Source organism: Acomys minous, assembly GCF_964271855.1.
Source record: "Acomys minous genome assembly, chromosome: 3".
NCBI lineage: Eukaryota > Metazoa > Chordata > Mammalia > Rodentia > Muridae > Acomys > Acomys minous.
The window spans coordinates 130,879,718-130,897,631 of NC_140485.1; positions in this window are offsets into that span (position 1 = coordinate 130,879,718).

The window sequence follows — 17,914 nt, forward strand, 5'->3', positions numbered from 1 at the left end:
CATAAACATATAGTATATAGCACAAAATTTTATCTGAAGTGGAAGAGAAATATATCAAAACATAGTACAGCTAACAGCTGGACCTGTTAGCGGAACAAATGGCCCATAATTAACTTGAAGCAAGAAACTCAAAAACCTCAAAGGACTTAGGTGATCATTGTCTTTAAACTGTGTTTCACTGGGGGATGGGGGGGCATTCAAACCACAAAGCGGAACTTAACCTCAACAAGGGAGGGGTCAGCTTTAACTTTTCTCTGAGTTCGTGGCAGCAAGTTTCCACTGGGATGACTCAGACAACAAATGCTAGGTGTGTCATTTTCACTGCTACAAATCCTAAGCTGCAATTGGCAGAAAGCTGCCAGACTCTGGGGTTGGGGGGGAGGGGAGGAAGGTGGGAGGAGCCACACACCTTCTACTATCTTCTCTTTTATGGTGCGACATGATGCAGCTACAGGCACCCTCTTAATTTTTGCTTTTCTGTATTTCCGGAGGTGACTACAGGAATGAAAGAGGGTGGGGAACTCTTTTACTGGAAACCAGAGCCATGTGGACTGGAGCTTTCTTGTAAAGATTTAGAAAAAACTCAGAATGCAGATGTCCAGAGTGGGGGGGTGGGGGTGGGGAGACTGGGGGGGGGGCGGGGAAAGAGGGGGTATCTGGACCTGCCTGAACAGCACAGTCCAGATCTCAGTTCCACAGGCAGCCAGTGCAGTCTCCACCCTGCAGGAGCGACTTGGGCTTTGCATTCTCTTGGCATTCTCTGGGCATACAGCCCAGGTGTCTGTATGTTGCCAGTGGTCAGGGCAGGTGAAACCAGGTACTAAAATAGGGGCAGATACACCTTCCGTGTTGCAAGCAGCTTTCTCAAGAGAAGTTCTCCTGAACTATGTATGGTCCATTTGTCTGTTAATTTGGTTCTAAATTATTTTTTGGGGGCTCTGATTCCTCCACATGGCTTTTCATGTGGACCCACTGGCCCCCCCCACCCCCCCACCCCCCCACCCCCCCCCCCCCGTCACGCAGCCTGCCTGCGGGAGCTCCATGTACACTCTCCTCCTTCAGAGAACATTTTATTACAAAAACCTGGATAAATTCAAAGTACCAGCATTGGCATACCAAATTTCCAAATTCTTACAACCAGAGACAAATGAGTCCCAGATCTGTAAACTCTGTGCTCTCAAAGCCCCTCATCTCTGAAAGTTCAGAGAACACGGGGCAGAAAGATTGTATGAGCCAGAGGATCAGGGACTTTGCTGTGACACCGGAAGTCACACCATCCAGACTGCCTAAAGGTGAGCTGAACAAGGAGGATGCAATGACCATACAAACTGCTGGAGAGGGGGTGTGGGGGCAGGGCTTGGGGGGGGGCACCAAAACCTGGGAGCAGGAGAGGTTGCCTCCCCAGGGAAAAGCACACCAGTTGGTTTGTCCAGTGTCAAATGTCAGCCCTGGTAGCATACATAGGAGTAACATTATAGAGACTGCGCAGGCTCTTCTTGGGAATGTACATGTACACAATAACATTTTGTGCAATAACAATTGATGGAGACAGAGCCCATGCATTTGAAAGAGCCCTGAAGTGCACCTAGGGTGTTGTTGGGATGGGGTAGAGAATGCAGCAAGGGAAGGAGGCAAGGGAAGAAAGAAAGGAAGGAGTAGGAGGGGGGGGTGGAGCTGAGGTTTGAGAAGGAGGAAGAGGACTAAGAGCATAAGGTCTCCAAGGGTAGAGAGGGGATGAAGGCAAGGGTGAGGTGAGGTACAGAGTATGCCAGGAGGCAGTACCTCACCTGTCCAAGGCCAAGAGGGGGTTGACGGGGGTGGGGGGTGGGGGGTGGGATTAGGGGAAAGGAGGACATTGGTTGGGGGTTGGGGTTTGGATGGGGATGATAAAGGGTGAAAAGATGGGAAGAGTGAGAGATTGAGGGTTGTCACAGAATGGGAGAAGGCCCACAAGCTAGGGCTATGAAGAAGGCAGGAACATGAGCAGGGCCTCCAGTCACTCACTCACTGGCACTTCCTCTTTTGTTCCAGGATTTGAAAAGCCCGGTTTCCGGGGGCTACGGCGGCGGCGGAGGGGAGGGGCGGGGCCGAGAGCGTGTCAGCCTGGAGGTGCTGCGCCGGCCGCTGCTGACCCCACCCTCTCCCGCTGCTGCTGCCACCCTTTCCCACAGCCACCGTCAGGGGCCCCGGATAGCCGCTGCCTGGCAGGCACTGTGGGACAGCTGCCAGAGGATGAGATGTGCAGCTCACCTCAGGATGCGGTTTGACATTGACGAAGAAAAGGTACGAAATCGGATATTCTGACGGGAATCATTTCCAGTGTTCTAAGAATCAAAGCCATCTAGGCTGGATGGAATTTAGCATCAGAAAAAAAGTCCTCTTTCTGTTCAGAAAGTTGTAAAGTGCATGACGATGAAGCAGGCACCAGAAATCCTTGGCAATGCAAATGGAAAGACACGGAACTGTGAAGTGAATCACGTTCTGCATTCATCAGCAAAGTTCAACTTTCTAACAACCTGCAGGAGGGGGTCATGCAGAAATTTAATGGCCATGATGCACGCCCCATTCTTCCAGCTCAGAAGTTGAAAGATCTTACTTCTTGAATGTTGAATGGGGATGATGCTAAATTGTGTTTTGAGTCCCAGGAAGCGAAAGGAATTGGGACACCTCCCAGTACTACCCCTATCAATAATGGCTCTCCAGAAATTACACTAAAAATCACCTGTGGAGCCCGCACGACCGCAGTACCGAGTCAAGGGCAAGGGACTGCGGATTTAACACTCTCTCTCTCTCTCTCTCTCTCTCTCTCTCTCTCTCTCTCTCTCTCTCTCTCTCTCTCTCACACACACACACACACACACACACACACACACACACACACACAAACAGCGGGTCCTTTGTGCTAAGAGATTGGCAGCAGCAGCAGCAACTTTTATTCAAAGTTCAAAGAGCTTTCTTATAGGAAGCAGAACAGGAATGCCACTCGCAGGTGAAATCCCTCAAGAGGAGGAAAAATCCCACACAGGAGGAAAAGTCCCGAGGAGGGGTGGGGGTCAGAGCAGTACACATGACCAGCTGACCAACATAAACACAGACACAGAAGCTGCTAGAAACAGGACATGAAACAGCAAGACAGGCAGGCAGCCCAGTGGGGCCTGGTTCCCACAATCACCAAAACACACATGAATGGGAACCCGCTCTTTGAATCTTCAATTTGTGGTTGACAGTGTTGCTGATATGGCTCAGTCAGAAGAAAATGGACAAAAATCAGATAATAAGACTAGGAGGGCTGGGCGTGGTGGCGCACGCCTTTAATCCCAGCACTCGGGAGGCAGAGGCAGGCGGATCGTTGTGAGTTCGAGGCCAGCCTGGTCTACAAAGTGAGTCCAGGACGGCCAAGGCTACACAGAGAAACCCTGTCTCGTAAAACCAAAAAAAAAAAAAAAAAGACTAGGAGGAATAGGAAGAGCATAAAATATGACTCTTGACTGGAGCAAGGCCTTGTGGAAGCTGCTTTAGTGTCCAAAATCTCAAGTCCTGCAGATAAAAAGATTCCAGTTAGGGCTGGGCATGGTGGCGCAGGCCTCTAATCCAGCACTTGGGAGGCAGAGGCAGGTAGATCACTGTGAGTTCCGAGGCCAGCCTGGTCTTGTGAGTCCAGGATAGCCAAGGCTAACACAGAGAGACTCTGTCTCACACCCCCCCACCCCCCCACCCCTGCCAGTAAAAAAATATTCCAGCTAAGAAGGAGTCCTGTCCAAATATTGGCAAAGACAGAGAGAGAGAGAGAGAGAGAGAGAGAGAGAGAGAGAGAGAGAGAGAGAGAGAGAGAGAGATTTCTTGTTGAAATACACCATTTTGGTGATTTGGTGTGGTCCAAAGTGTCAGGACCAAAGCACCCAAGATTCAGTGTGCTGTGGGGACTCAAACACGAGGACACAATGCAGCAACATTAGGAAACATAAAGAGTTTGCATAATAAGCTGAACTTGTGCTCAAGAGAATGAAGGAAGGCAAAGAAACGTGCCAGGAACTGATTGCCAAGATATGTAGGCTGTCCTCATTGAGAGTGTCTGTCTACTCCTGTGTCCAATCAAGATAAGTCTTGAAGAGTAACATGTAAATTATCAGACTGGAATCTCAAAATCTAATTTTGTAATTGATATCACCTCTATGTTAGGTATCTATCTCTAGAGAAATAGATCGTGCACATACTGTTTGTATGTGACTGCTGTAAGAGAACTATTGTATAATATAAAAGGATATTTTAAAATATGATTATTAGTTTGTGTGGTGTGCACTAGGTACCAGCAAAGACCACTTGTATGTAGGAGAGGCAGCGAACTCAGGACTGCTCAGTCCCACAGGCCAGGTGTCTCAGCAGTGGCAGTCTGACAGTGAAGCTGAGGGCTACTGGTATAGAATCAATGGCTATGTAGCTAAAAAATAGCTGTTGTGGTATTGGTACATTTTCTCCTCCATGGTGATCTGGGGTGGATCACCCCCACTGATGCTGGGTCTTGCTGTCGTTCACTGTCCTCTCTACAACCACCCCCATACAAACAGAGCATCGCAACCATTATCCATATCTGAAAAGACAGTCACGCACGCAACTGAGACGAACCATCACCACCCCTTATGTATCGTCCTTTTTCTTTTAACTTATAATACCAACTGTAATGCAAACACAACACAGGGAATACTGACAGGAAAAAACACACAGTGCCCTACAGATGCAATGGATGGCCTGCCCGTTCCCCTGCCCTACTGTACCCACCTCTCCCAGTAACTCCTCATTCCCTTATCATATATCAAATATTCTTATGTCCTCCTTCATCTCTTCCTTATATCCTTTCTCCCACCTCAAGGGTTTCTCTGTTTTCTGGATTCTCCCCACACTTACTCCCCTTACATAATGACATGTAACCTTTTGAATCTGGTACTCACAAATTATAGAAAATATGCATTATTTGTCCGAACTCACATTATCTCATTAAATATAATATTTGCCAGTTCTACCTACTTCCATCCAAATTACATTTCTCTTTATGGGTGAATAAAATTCTATTGTGTATATTCACCACATTTTCATCATTTGAAAAACAGCTCATTACCTCCTGACTGTTATGAAAAGAGTTCTAACAAACATCGACATGCATATATGTTTCTGGAATAGGAAGTAGTTTTCTTTGGTTATTTGCCCAACCCTGGTGCTTTAGCTGGATCATATGGTTTTTTTCTTTTCTTTTCTTTTCTTTTCTTTTCTTGAGAAGCTTCCACGTTGATTTCCATCAAGGCTACATCAGTTCATACTCTTCTTCTATTAACACATCCTTGCTAGCACTCATTTGTTTGGAGTGATTGTTTTTTTTTAATTACCTTACTATTTTTAATTTTTGTGTGTATGTGTATTTTGCCTGCATGAACAACTATGTACCACATGCATGCAATGCCCTCAGAGGCCAAAGGAGGACATCTGATTCGCTGGATCTGCATCTTCAGGTGGTAGCAAGCTGCCATGTTGATGCTGGATGTCCAACCCTACTAACCTGGAAGACCAGGCAGTTCTTAGTCACGGAACCGGCACCCATTCATGTTTTATTTGGTGATAGGTATTATGACTAGGGCGAGAGGGGTGTCAAAGTGGCTTTGTTTTGTGTTTTTCTGATTGTAAAAGCTGTTGACCCAAGTTTCAATAGTAATTGACCGTGTGTGTGTATGTATGTGTGTTGTATGTTTGTATGTACATGTTTACATATGCTTGAATGTGTTGCTGCATGTGTGGAGGCCAAAGATCAATGTTGGAAATCTTCTGTCTTAGTTACTGTTCTATTGCTGTGAAGAAACACCATGACCAAGGCAACTTATAAGATGAAACATTTATTTGGGGGCTTCTGTACACTTTTAGAGGGTTAGTCCATGACCATCACCACAGGGAGTGTTGTAGCAGCCAGTAGTTGAGTGCTTCCATCAGATTCACAAGTTAGAGGCAGAGTGAGACTGGGCCTGCAGTGGACCTTTGAAACCTCAAAGCCCAAAACCAAATGACACAGCTCCTCCAACAAAGCCACATCAACTTCAACAAGGACACACCACCCAACCCTTCCCAAACATTTCCAGTAACTGGCGACCCAGTACTCAAACACACGGGGCCACGGGGTCATTCTCATTCAAACCACCACAGCCTCCATCTTTCTTTCCTTTTTTCTTGTGCCTGTGGTGTGTGTGTGTGTGTGTGTGTGTGTGTGTGTGTGTGTGTGTGTGTGTGTGTGTGTGTATGCAGGCATGTACATGCCACAACATGAGTACAAGTCAGATGGTAACTTTCAAGAGTGGGCTGTTGCCTTTCACCTTGTCTCAGGCCAGGCCTCTCTTGTTTCAGCCACAGCATTTTGTACACCAGGCTACCTAGCTCCAAGTTCAATGGTTTTAAGGGGCTTCTAAAATTAAATTATCAAATGGAGGTTCTTTAACCTTAGAACCACCTGGGCACTTGTTAGAAATGGGCATACCTGAGCTGCCTCACACACAAAGAACCACCCATCCTGTAAGTAGGCAACCCTCACAGCAACCCTAGGACAGAACACACACTGCAAGGGCCAGGATTACTATTTGTCTTCCCCTTAATTAAAATTCTGAATGAATTTCACACGTATAGTTTTGTCTCCCAACGTTTTCATGTCTTACCACATATCCATCCTATCAGAGTACCCTGAACACACTTAGAACCAAGGAAGGCATGCAATTCTGATTTTTTTTTACAGTTTCTTTTTTTTTTTTTTTTAAGATATATGCATGAATATAATGTTAATCCATTAGGGTCCATAGGGTTTCCATACATGTCAGGGTCTTCTGAAAGTCCCACCCACTGCAGAAGCACTTCATGAAAGGGTGGAGTACAACAACCTATGGGGAGGCGGAGGTGTTTAGGGTTTGCTTGTAGAAATTTGGATGGAGCCCAATGGCTCCTTTAGTCTTCTCATAGCTGGACTGAGTCAGGGTCTTTCCCGGGATGCAGCTTCTCTGAGCTGTACTGAAGATGCTTCCCCGTGGTGCCCTCCCTCTCCCCTCTTTACAGAATGCATGGGGGCTAAAGCCTGAGCTCACTTCTACCTAAGGTCCCTCTGATCAAAGGGACAGGTGAACTGAGGAGGGCATAGCCCCTGGCTGAGAACCTAAAATTGCCGTTTCCCCAAACCAATATGGCTCCCAACTCTATTTTAAATACTTATGTTTGTGTTTGCAGGCAAGTGTAGCTCTCTGGCTGGAGAGAGTGGGGCTCCTTCAATCCCAGTACTTGGGAAGTAGAGGCATGTAGATCATTGAGAGGCTGAAGTCAGCCTGGTTACTTAGCAAGTTCTGGAAAGCCAGAGCTACAAGCAAACCAAAACCCAAACCCAAACCCAAACAAACAAAAATACCAACCAACCAAAGAAACAAACAAGAACAAGACAAAAGAAAGAAAAGGAAAATGGAGGCGTAGCAGCTCCTATCATTCGCTTATCAAAGAAGCTCCTTTTGTTTTGGAGCAGATGGAGATTATGAAGAGCCATATCTGTTCAAAATGCAATGTAATCTCACCTCTTGAAAGGCTGATAAATGGAACTGGTGCATGCTGGGAGCCAACCTGGCTTATACAGTGAGGAAAAAAAAAAAGAGGAGCAGGAGGAGGATAACTAAAGAAACGAGGAAGGAATTGGGATGGTGCAGCTCCTCTGGGGCCATGTGCTGAAGTCTACAGCTAAAATGCACCTTGAAGGTCAGGGCACACAGGAGAGAGAGCCTGGAGCAGAGCAGGCCTGGGGGTCCTGGTGAAGATCACCTCCTGTGGTGGTGATACCTGGCCTCAGGGACTCTAGTTCTGTTTCCTGCAGCTGTTTGAGGGCCTCAGTGGGGACTCAGATTAGGCACCCTGAGCTCCAGAAAATTAACCCCACAGCTTACTTCCTCAGTGGAATGAGCTGCTCAGCTGCTCATCCTGCATCTCCAGGCTTGATGGAGTTCTACAACCTGCTGATCCCTGGATGTCTGATGCGATAGGTTCTGCACATATCCTTCAGAATTTATGATTTACTTATTTTGAACCTTTCCCCCTAAACCATAAAACCTATTCTCATGAGTGACGCCACTTGTGATGACAACAGCCTAAGTGACTTTTGTGTTATCTTAGGGCCAGGACAATACCGGCACCGACAGGTGTTATGTTTACTTCAGTCAGGTTCCCTAGACCCTAAATCTTGGGAACTATCTTTAAGTCCACAGCTCCCGTTCTCGTGAAAAACACCAGGTGTACTTTGTCAATAACTTTAATGTAAATATGTTTTAAATTGTTGTGCATTTGGGATTGAGTTATTATCTGACTTTTTTTTTTTTTAAACAAAACTATGCTGTGATTAAATACGGCTACAGTAAAATGATGTGACTCAGGCACTAGAGGTCTTTGCCCAGCACTGGTTACAGCAGAATTGGGCAGAGCCAGGCTTTTTTCTTACTTTACCCTGATCATTTTCCCCCATGCTTGTTACATTCTGCAGAACAACCACAAGTCATTTCCTTTTGCCCCTTTCTTGCCTTCTTGTGGTCATCTTTTTTTCTTTTCTTTTCTGAAATTTCTCAGATAGTCTGAAAGCTTCTGAGCAAGATAGGATGCACTGCTGAAGAGAGCAAACTGCAGGGGATGGGCTGTAAAGTTATCCAGAAGGAGAGCTTTTTGGTTGGTAGGGTGCAGGGGATGCGGCGGGGGGGGGGGGGGGGGAGGGGGACAGAGGAGGGTGAAGGGTCCTCACTCAGCTAAAAGACACTTGATCTCTGATTCTGTGGCACTTTGTTGCGTTAAGCCCTGTTGTTGAATTCCCAATAATCACCGCTTGCCTAGAGCACAGTGAGAGCAGAGCCAGGGTGCAATTAGTGAACTTGGTAACTGTGGCCAAGGCCATCGGTTTCTCTCCTCTCCCCCTTTTTCTTCCCCATCTAAACCCCAACCCCCCAATGTCCTCCTTTCCCACCACCCATGCTCATCCCCTCTTGGCCTTGGACAGGTGGGGTACTGCCTCCTGGCATACTCTGTACCTCACCTCATCCCTGCCTTCCTCCCCTCCCTACCCTCGGGGCCTTACGCTCTTGGTCCTCTCTTCCCTCTTAAACCCTTTGCTTCCTTCCCTTGCTGCACCCCTCTACCCCAACCTCAACAAATCCCTTGTTCTACCTTGGCTCTTTCCACCTCTGGCCTGGTTCACCATGTCCCTACTCTTAAACTTGTCCATCCTCACATACCTCTGCCTTGGATTCCCACCACAGCCCTCACGATGTCCTCTCCCACTGACCTATGCCCACACCACCCCCTCCCCTTGGCCCTTCCCATCTTCATCCCCTTTCCCTTTTTCTGTTTCTTCACTGCCCCCACTCCCAACCTCCCCCTTCCCCCAACTCCCACTCTTAATACTCCTTTCCTACTCCCCTTGGAATTCCTGGCTGCCCTTCTCCCATGCATATAACTCCTCTCCTGTCCCTACTCACTCTTCCCATTGTAACCCTTGCCCATCTTTGTTGGCCTTCCTCATTGGGTGGGAAGGTGTCCAGGAAACCCACAGCTCCAAGGCCTGGGAAGGTATCCCAGCTCAGCAGTGTGACAGTGTCCCAAGGGAAGGCTATCCTGAGACACGGGACCCCCAGGACCCACACAGCTCTGAGAAGAGACCTCCTTATCAGAGAGGTTGCAGCTTCCAGGGGAGGGTTACCCCCATCCCTGATGAGCAGAAGAGTTTAGAAGCCTGAGCTCTACTCCTTTGCTTCTTCCCTTCTAGGCTTCTTGGTTTCTTCTTATGAGAGAGTCGCATCAAGGAATAAATCTCTTTAAAAAGATTTATTGTAGGGATGAATCCAGGAGTGGCTGCCTCTGCTCCCAGGTGAAGACAGCAGAGAACTGGGCAAATACAGTATTTATATAGGAATTTTTTTTTTAAAGGAGGCAGAGCTTTCTAGGGCAGAGATTTCCAAAGTGAGGATTGGTGGGATTTCAAATCCTGAGCTTGGGGGAAGCTTAGGTATTGGTGGGCTTTTGTTCAGCTTTTTCCTCTTAGAATTAGCATAAATCTGGGAGGGGTCCCACTGAGGGCCTGGAGGTGGCCATTGTGAAAGTTAGAGGCGGGAATTGCCAGCTTGACACTTAGGTGTTGGGGAAGGACCTACTAATTCCTGCCCTAAGGGGTTCACACAGACTTGAACTCCAAACTAAACAAAACAACTCTCCCTAACTAAACTATGAATTTACCCTAAGGGGTCAGATTATGGCTAGTGTATACATTGTTGCCATGAAGATGGCACTGGAGCTCACAAATTAGCTCCATTTGAACACACTTTCCTCCCCGAGTTCCCTGTCAGCAAAAGCCATAACTGAGGCCTCAGGTGCTGCTGCTTTCTCTATGGCTTCAACATTTCAGTTTCTCCAAGCATCTGATCTCAAGTTTAAGGGCTGTGGAGATTTAGACTCAGCCACTCTGGAGCCCGAGGTTTTGCTGTCTAGAGGTGTAGAGAGGCCAGTAGCAGTGCCTGAAGGTCCCAGCACCACTTTCAGGGGCCACGGGGTGTGGCACCCAGAGGAGCTGAAGAGTTGAAGAGGAGGTACCCAGGGAAAGATGTAGGAGGAGCTTAGAGGCAAAACATGAAGCAGCCTTCCCTGGCTACTGGAACTCCTCAGCAGCAGCCCCTGACACATTCCTGTCAAGTATACAAAGTTTACAAAGAGAGTCTGTCAGGGGAGGGCTTCCCTGCTGTGAACAGTCAACAAAACTCCCTCTTACTTTCTCCAGTCTTCTATTCCCCAGCCCCTTGACCATCTGTAACCTATCTGGCAAAAATGTGGATATTCCCACCTTTAGCCACAGCACTGAAGAGATAGGCAGGATGAACTCTGAGTTCAAGTGCATCCTGGAGTTTCAGGCCAGCCAGGGCTACACAGTGAGATCCTGTAGTAAACAGAAACCCAGACTTCAGGCTCTTTCAATTCCCAGAGCAGCCATGTCTGGTGCTTCCAAGAAACATCTGAAGTATGCAGGGGCTCCAGAACGTTGGATGCTGGATGAGTTAACTGAAGTGTTTGCTCCCGATCCATGTACTGATGCTCAGCTGAGGGAATGTTGGCTTCTGGTCATTTTCTTAAGGAACAGACTGAAGTATGCCCTGACTGGAGATGAAGTGAAAAAGATTTGTAAACAGTGCTTCATTAGGATTGATGGCAAAGTTGGGACCGATATCACCTAGCCTGCTGGGTTGATGGATGTCATCAGCATTGACAAGACTGGAGAGAACTTCTGTCTGATCCTTTTTCCATTGAATAGATTTGGCTTTTTTGTCAAAAATCAAGTGACCATATGTGTTTGGATACATTTCTGGGTCTTCGATTTGATTCCATTGATCAACTAGCCTATTGCTATGCCAATACTATGCTGTTTTAATTACTGTTGCTCTATAGTACATCACAGGCTCTTTTTAAAGACATTCAGGGGGAGCTTCAAAGAGGTTAGGCAATCATTAATACGATTGGAGCATTCAGACTGAAAAAGTGCAGGCAAACTTAGGGTCATGAGTTAATCAAAGACAAGAGGTTTCCAGAACAGCATTAAATAATCCTTAAGCAATTAGACCAGCAGCAAACCAACCTTAAGCGATCTTATCTTCCTCTGTTCAGGTGGCTAAGCCATCTCTGATTGGCTGCCCATTTTCTGCAGCATTTCTGGTGACTGCTGAGCTCATTTCTGAGGAATGGAGGATTATGCCTGCTCTGAACAAGAAATGGAAGCCTGTCATGTTGTTGGCTAGGCCTATTTACCAGGCCTCTTCAGTGGGCACAAAGGGAACACCACATCTGGTAACCCATGACGTTCAAACTATTTGCTACCCTGATCCCCTCATCAAGGTGAACAACAACATTCAGATTGATTTGGAAATGGGCAAAATAAGCAACTTCATTAAGTTTGATGCCGGGATCCTAGGTATGGTGACTGAAGTGGCTAACTTGGGAAGAACTGGTGTGACAACCAACAGAGAGAGGCATTCAGGCTCTTTTGATGTGGTTCAGGTAAAAGATGCTTGTGGCAACAGATTTTCCCCTCAACTTTCCAACATTTTCATTATTGGTCAGGACAACAAACCATGCTTTTCTCTTCCCCAAGGAAAAGGAATCCCACTCACCATTGTTGAGGAGAGTGACAAGAAGCTAGCAGCCAAACAGAACAGTGGTTGAAATGGTCTCTAGGAGATATGCCAGGGAAGTAATTGCACTCTTGATACAAGCCTTTCATGATGACATGCTAGATTAAATAGTATGATGAAACAAAAACAAAAACAAATGAACAACAACAAAAAAACCCCAACCCCCCAAAAAAACCCAAACCCCAAACAAAACAAAAACCAACAAACAAAGGGATAAGAATGAAAGAAAAGAAATGTAGATATTCTAAAGAGATGCTTGTGTCTGTCAATCAATCAACCAATAAATCAATAAATCATATTATGCAAACAATGGACTCCAAAGAGATAGGGATTTCCCCTAGATCTTGCTGCTAGGAGAATGAAAGGTTCCAGCCAGAGGGACATCTTGTCTCATGGGAAAAGTCTTCATACAGTTCAATCAACTTGTCAGAATGTTTTCCAGGCTGAGACTGAAGGTCAGGCTAGAATGGGTCAAAGGCGGGCAGGACCACAGCTTGACTGGGTGACTTAGATGGATAATTTATTGACTCTATTTACTTATTTATTTGGTTTTCCAAGGCAGGGTTTCTCTGTATAGCCCTGGCTGTCCTGGACTCTCTCTGTAGACCAGGCTGGCCTTGAACTTACAGAGATCTGTCTGCTTCTGCCTCCCAAGTGTCATAGCAGATCCAGGAAAGAGGCCCCAAGTCTCAATTGAGTGGGGTTTTTATAGGTTTTAGACAAAGTAGTGGGTTTTACAGCATGTGATTGGATGACATTTGGACAGAAAAACCACAATCAGGGGTTTTATTGTGAAAAGCCTGAAAAACAAGGCCAAGCTCGGGCCATTTGACTCCCTGCCCTAGTTCCAAGAAACCGGCAAAACAAAATACCACCTGCAGCTTTAGGAAAACACCCCTTGCGGAAAGCCCCCACACGGCCTGTTCTCTGCCCCCAGTTAACCCGACCCGAGCCAATCATCCTGCTCACATACCTCAGATACAGCAGCCCAACCAATCAGTTTAAAGGTCAGGTCCTCCCCCTGGCTTGTGGTTTTAGCCTTTATAAGCAGTCTGTAACAGCTACTGGGGGTCCTTTGCCTCCCGAGAGCTGAGAGACCCTGACACATCAACAATTGGGACTTCTGGTGTGTCAGTAATAAATTTTACCTATACCTCTCAGCTGGGGTGACTTGAGTGGTTTCTCCCGGCGACCCCCTTACCGAATTGGACTCCTAGGGTCCAACATTTTGGGCCAGGGTCCAACAATTGTTGGGTCACAGTTGACGGGAGAAAGTTGACCTATAAGATGATTGGTTGAAGCAGTCATGCCAGATCACTAATGGTTAAAAATGTATCTGAGGGGGTGTTTGGAACTTTGAGGGACTTTCCTGATACCTCCTGATTGGCTGTTGCTATGTGCCAGACAATTTGTGGTCAGCTTGACTAGCAGAAAGTGTATTTAGACCTTGGGTGCTTTCCCAACGTGAGCTAATTGGCTGTTACTATGGGAATTTTTCTGTTTAGACTACTTTATGGGTTTTCCTGAGAAGAAAAATTGTTAAACCTAATTACTCTACTTAAGCAATTGTGTTGGGAACTGTTAGGCTTGGGTCCCCTGGGGCCATGCCCTGGCTGGTATGCAATTGTTATTCTGTCCTGGCAACTTCCTGTTGTGAACATTGAGCCTCACTGAGCTAACCACAAGTTCCTGTTTTGCACTCTGGTTACCTTGGTTACATGGTTCCTCTTGTCCTGGGGACTTCCCATCTACATCATCTTGTATTTTTCCACCTGCCTCTGTACTGTATAAAAGGCCTTGGCCCCTCCTCATTAAACAGCATTCTCTTAGAATGGATGAACGGCTGTCTGGAGTACTCTTCAACCCTCAGTCCCTTGCTCGATACGTTGGGGTAATTGCGGCGCGAGCGCTGCAAATGGAGGTTTCATCGAGATTGAGAAAGAAGGGAGGATACTGACGGGTCGCCCGGGGAAGCTGGCCAATGCCCAAGGAAGGTAAGATACGGGTGTAATGGAAAATGGGTGCCACTACGTCTGCCGCCATCATGGTGGACCAATTAACCAAGTTATTAAAGGAACAAGGCACTGGGATTAAACATAAGACAGCTAATGAATTTATTAAAAATATAGAACAGAGCAGTTCCTGGTTTCTAGTATCAGGGGGATTAAATTTACGGGAGTGGGACCAGGTAAAAAGTGATTTACAACAGATGTTACAGAGAGAGGGTTCAAGAAGGGTCCCCTATAATCACCTTTTCTTTATGGTGCCTCGTTCAAGATGGTACTGTGTAGTACCAATGAAAAAAATAAAAGAACAGTTAGGGGCCTTCAATGAAACTTTAAATGAGGTACAAGAACAGGAATTTCTGAAGTCACTGGCTTCAGATAAAATGGACACTTTCTCCTCGGAGTCCGAGGATGATGAAAGTTTATTAGCCCAAGAGACTCATTGTCTCTATGATAGAATGGGGTTAGAAAATTTTCCACAGGGGCCATTGTAACGCAGCCTCCTATTTTTCCTATTCCTATCACCCTGATGACCCTGTTTGGGTAGAACAATGGCCCCCTTTTAAAGAAAAGGTGAAGGCTGCTAATGCTTTAGTTCAAGAACAACTAGCTGCTGGCCATATTATACCTTCTACATCACCTTGGAATACTCTTATTGTTGTTATTAGAAATAAGTCTGGTAAGTGGAGGCTGTTGCAAGACCTCCATGCAGTCAATCTCTCCATGATAGTAATGGGGGCTACTCAACCCGGATTGCCTCTTCCAGTTGCCATTTCAAAGGACTGGCATATGATAGTGATTGACCTCAAGGATTGCTTTTTTACCATCCCTTTGCATCCTAAGGATTCTCATAGGTTTGCTTTTAGTGCCCCATCCATAAACTTTAAGGAGCCTTATAAGAGGTACCAATGGGTAGTCTTACCTCAGGGTATGGCCAATAGTCCCACCATGTGTCAAATGTACCTTTCTGCTGCCATCGAACCAGTTAGAAAGCTGTATCCCAAAATATATCTCATTCATTACATGTATGATATCTGGATAGTGGCCCAACAGGAATCTGAAGCATTGGATGCCTTAGCAGCCTTACAAGGAGTATTGAAACAAGCCAAATTACAAATAACCCCATAGAAAATTCAACAATAATACCCCTATCAATATTTAGGCCATCAACTTCTTTAAAATGGCATCAAGCCACGAAAGATTGCCTTGTGTTTAGCTTCTTTGAGAACCTTAAATGATTTTCAAAAGCTCTTAGGAGACATCAATTGGATCTGACCTAGACTAGGAATCTCCTCTGGTCAGTTGAAACCTTTTTTTTGATATCCTGCAGGGTAATCCAGATCCCTCTTCTGCCCGAATATTAACACCTGAGGGGCATGCATGTATCCAGATAGTGCAAGAGGCATTGACGCTTTGCCCAAAGCACATGTTAATTATGTAGATTACAACCAACCATTACAGTTACTAATCTTTTGTACAGCCCATGCCCCAACAGGGATGTTTTGGCAAACTGGGCCCATCTTATGGGTTCATTCACAAGCGTTGCTTCCAAAAATGGTTACGTCATATCCACAGGCTATGGTGTCACTTCTTTTCAAAGCTTGTAAAATAAGTATGCAAACCTTTGGTAAAAACCCAGATCATATTATTACACCCCTTTCTGCAGCACAATTATTATGGTTACAAAACAATCATGATGGTTGGACCATATTTTTGTCCTCTGTTTCTAGTCAATTTGATAATCACTATCTTCCTAATAAGTTGAGTGACTGTTTTAAGTTACATCCTGTGATTTTTTTCCTAAAATAATTAAACAACAGCCTATTCCTAAGGCCAGAGTGGTGTATACTGATGGAACCTCTAAAGGTATTGTCGTCATAGTATCAGAGTCCGTAAGCAAGTCCATAACTGTACCCACTCGGTCTGCACAATTAGCTGAATTACAGGCAGTTATATTAGCTTTACAACTTTTTCCTGATCAGCTGCTTAATATTTTTTTCTGATAGTAAGTATGTAACTCAAATTTTAGCTCCTCTAGAGATTTGTCCATATATTTCACCTGTCTCTAATGTACAATCCTTGCTGTTGAAATTATAAGCGCTTATTTGGTGTTGAATCTCACCCATCTTCACTGGGCATTTGTGAGCCCACTCTTCCTTACCTGGTCCCTTAGCTGGAGGAAATCGCAAGGCAGAGCAGTTAACTCAAATGCCCATGCTTTGTTTTCAAATGACCGGTATGGATCGAGCTAGCCAACTTCATGCCAAGTTTCATCTTAATGCTCAATCCTTGCGACACCATACTGCAATATCTAGAAATCAAGCCATCCAAATAGTAAAGGATTGCCCATCATGTGCTGAATTCCTTTCTATTTTACATTCTGGAGTCAATCCTAAGGGACTCATGCCTAATCACATTTGGCAAATAGATGTTACTCATGTTCCTAGTTTTGGTAAATTAGTTTGTACATGTTTCCATTGATACATATTCTGGACTCCTTTTCACATCTGCCCATTCAAAAAAAAATTAAGGATGTCAAGGTACATTTATTGCTGGCTTTCTCATACATGGGGACTCCCAAACAATGAAAAACTGATAATAAACCAGCCTACACTAGCACAGGGCTTGCATCCTTTCTCTCTTCCTACGATATTTTACCTAAGACTGGCATTTCCCATAATCCGCAGGGCCAAGCTATTATAGAATGGGCACACCACATACTTAAAGCTTATTTATATAAGATTAAGAAGGGGGAATATAGTGGAAAAACTACCCCGCATTCACAATTAGTCTATATATTATATATTTAAAAAATTTAAACTATTGATGCCTGTGGAGCTTCTGCTGCAGATAGGCATTGGAGACCTCCTACAAGACATAAAGGAATGGTGAAGTGGAAAGATCTGTCCACTGGTGTATGGAAGGGTCTGGATCCTTTATTGGTGTGGCCCAAGGCTCTGCTTGTGTTTTCCCACAGGACAATGAGGTACTCATTTGGGTTCCTGGGTGCTATGTGTGTCCTGTCTCTCATCCATCTGCCCACCAACCTTCAGGAGACAGTATGGGCACTGTCCCCCGATCTTGATGCCGGTTGTGGTGGCGCACGCCGATAGGATTTGCTGAAGGAGGCAGAGGCAGGAGGATCACGAGTACGAGTGCCTGGAGTAGTTCCATTTCTGGTGGAGTATACAGGAGCATACAGGTTTGATCCTCTTTCGAGAGAAGAGAGACTTTGACATCACTGCCACCAATATCGGAGCCATCGTGTTAGCTGCCACCACTGCAACAGCTGCTAGAATTACCATCTCCCAGAATTTAGACTTTGGACAAACTTTTTGAGGAAGTGGCCATTGCCCTATCTACTCAAAATTCATTGAACTTTATGATTCAATTGGCTGTTCAGAATCTTAATCAGCAGACAGCCTGGTTGCAAGGGCAAATTGATATTTTGTGGGATGTTCATATGCTTATTTGTTATCCTATGTGTCATCATGGTTGTGTTACCCCACCTAAGGTGACCAATGCTTCTACATGAAAAAAAAAAAAAAAACAGGCCATTCAATAGTTCCACACCAAACAGGTCCTTGCGTCCCTGGCATTGGATAATCCCACTGCCCAAAATTTGGTTTAGCCTTGATAAATGAGTGTCCAGTGACAGGTAAGACCATGGAGGGCCCTGCTAACCTAAGATGGGGTGAC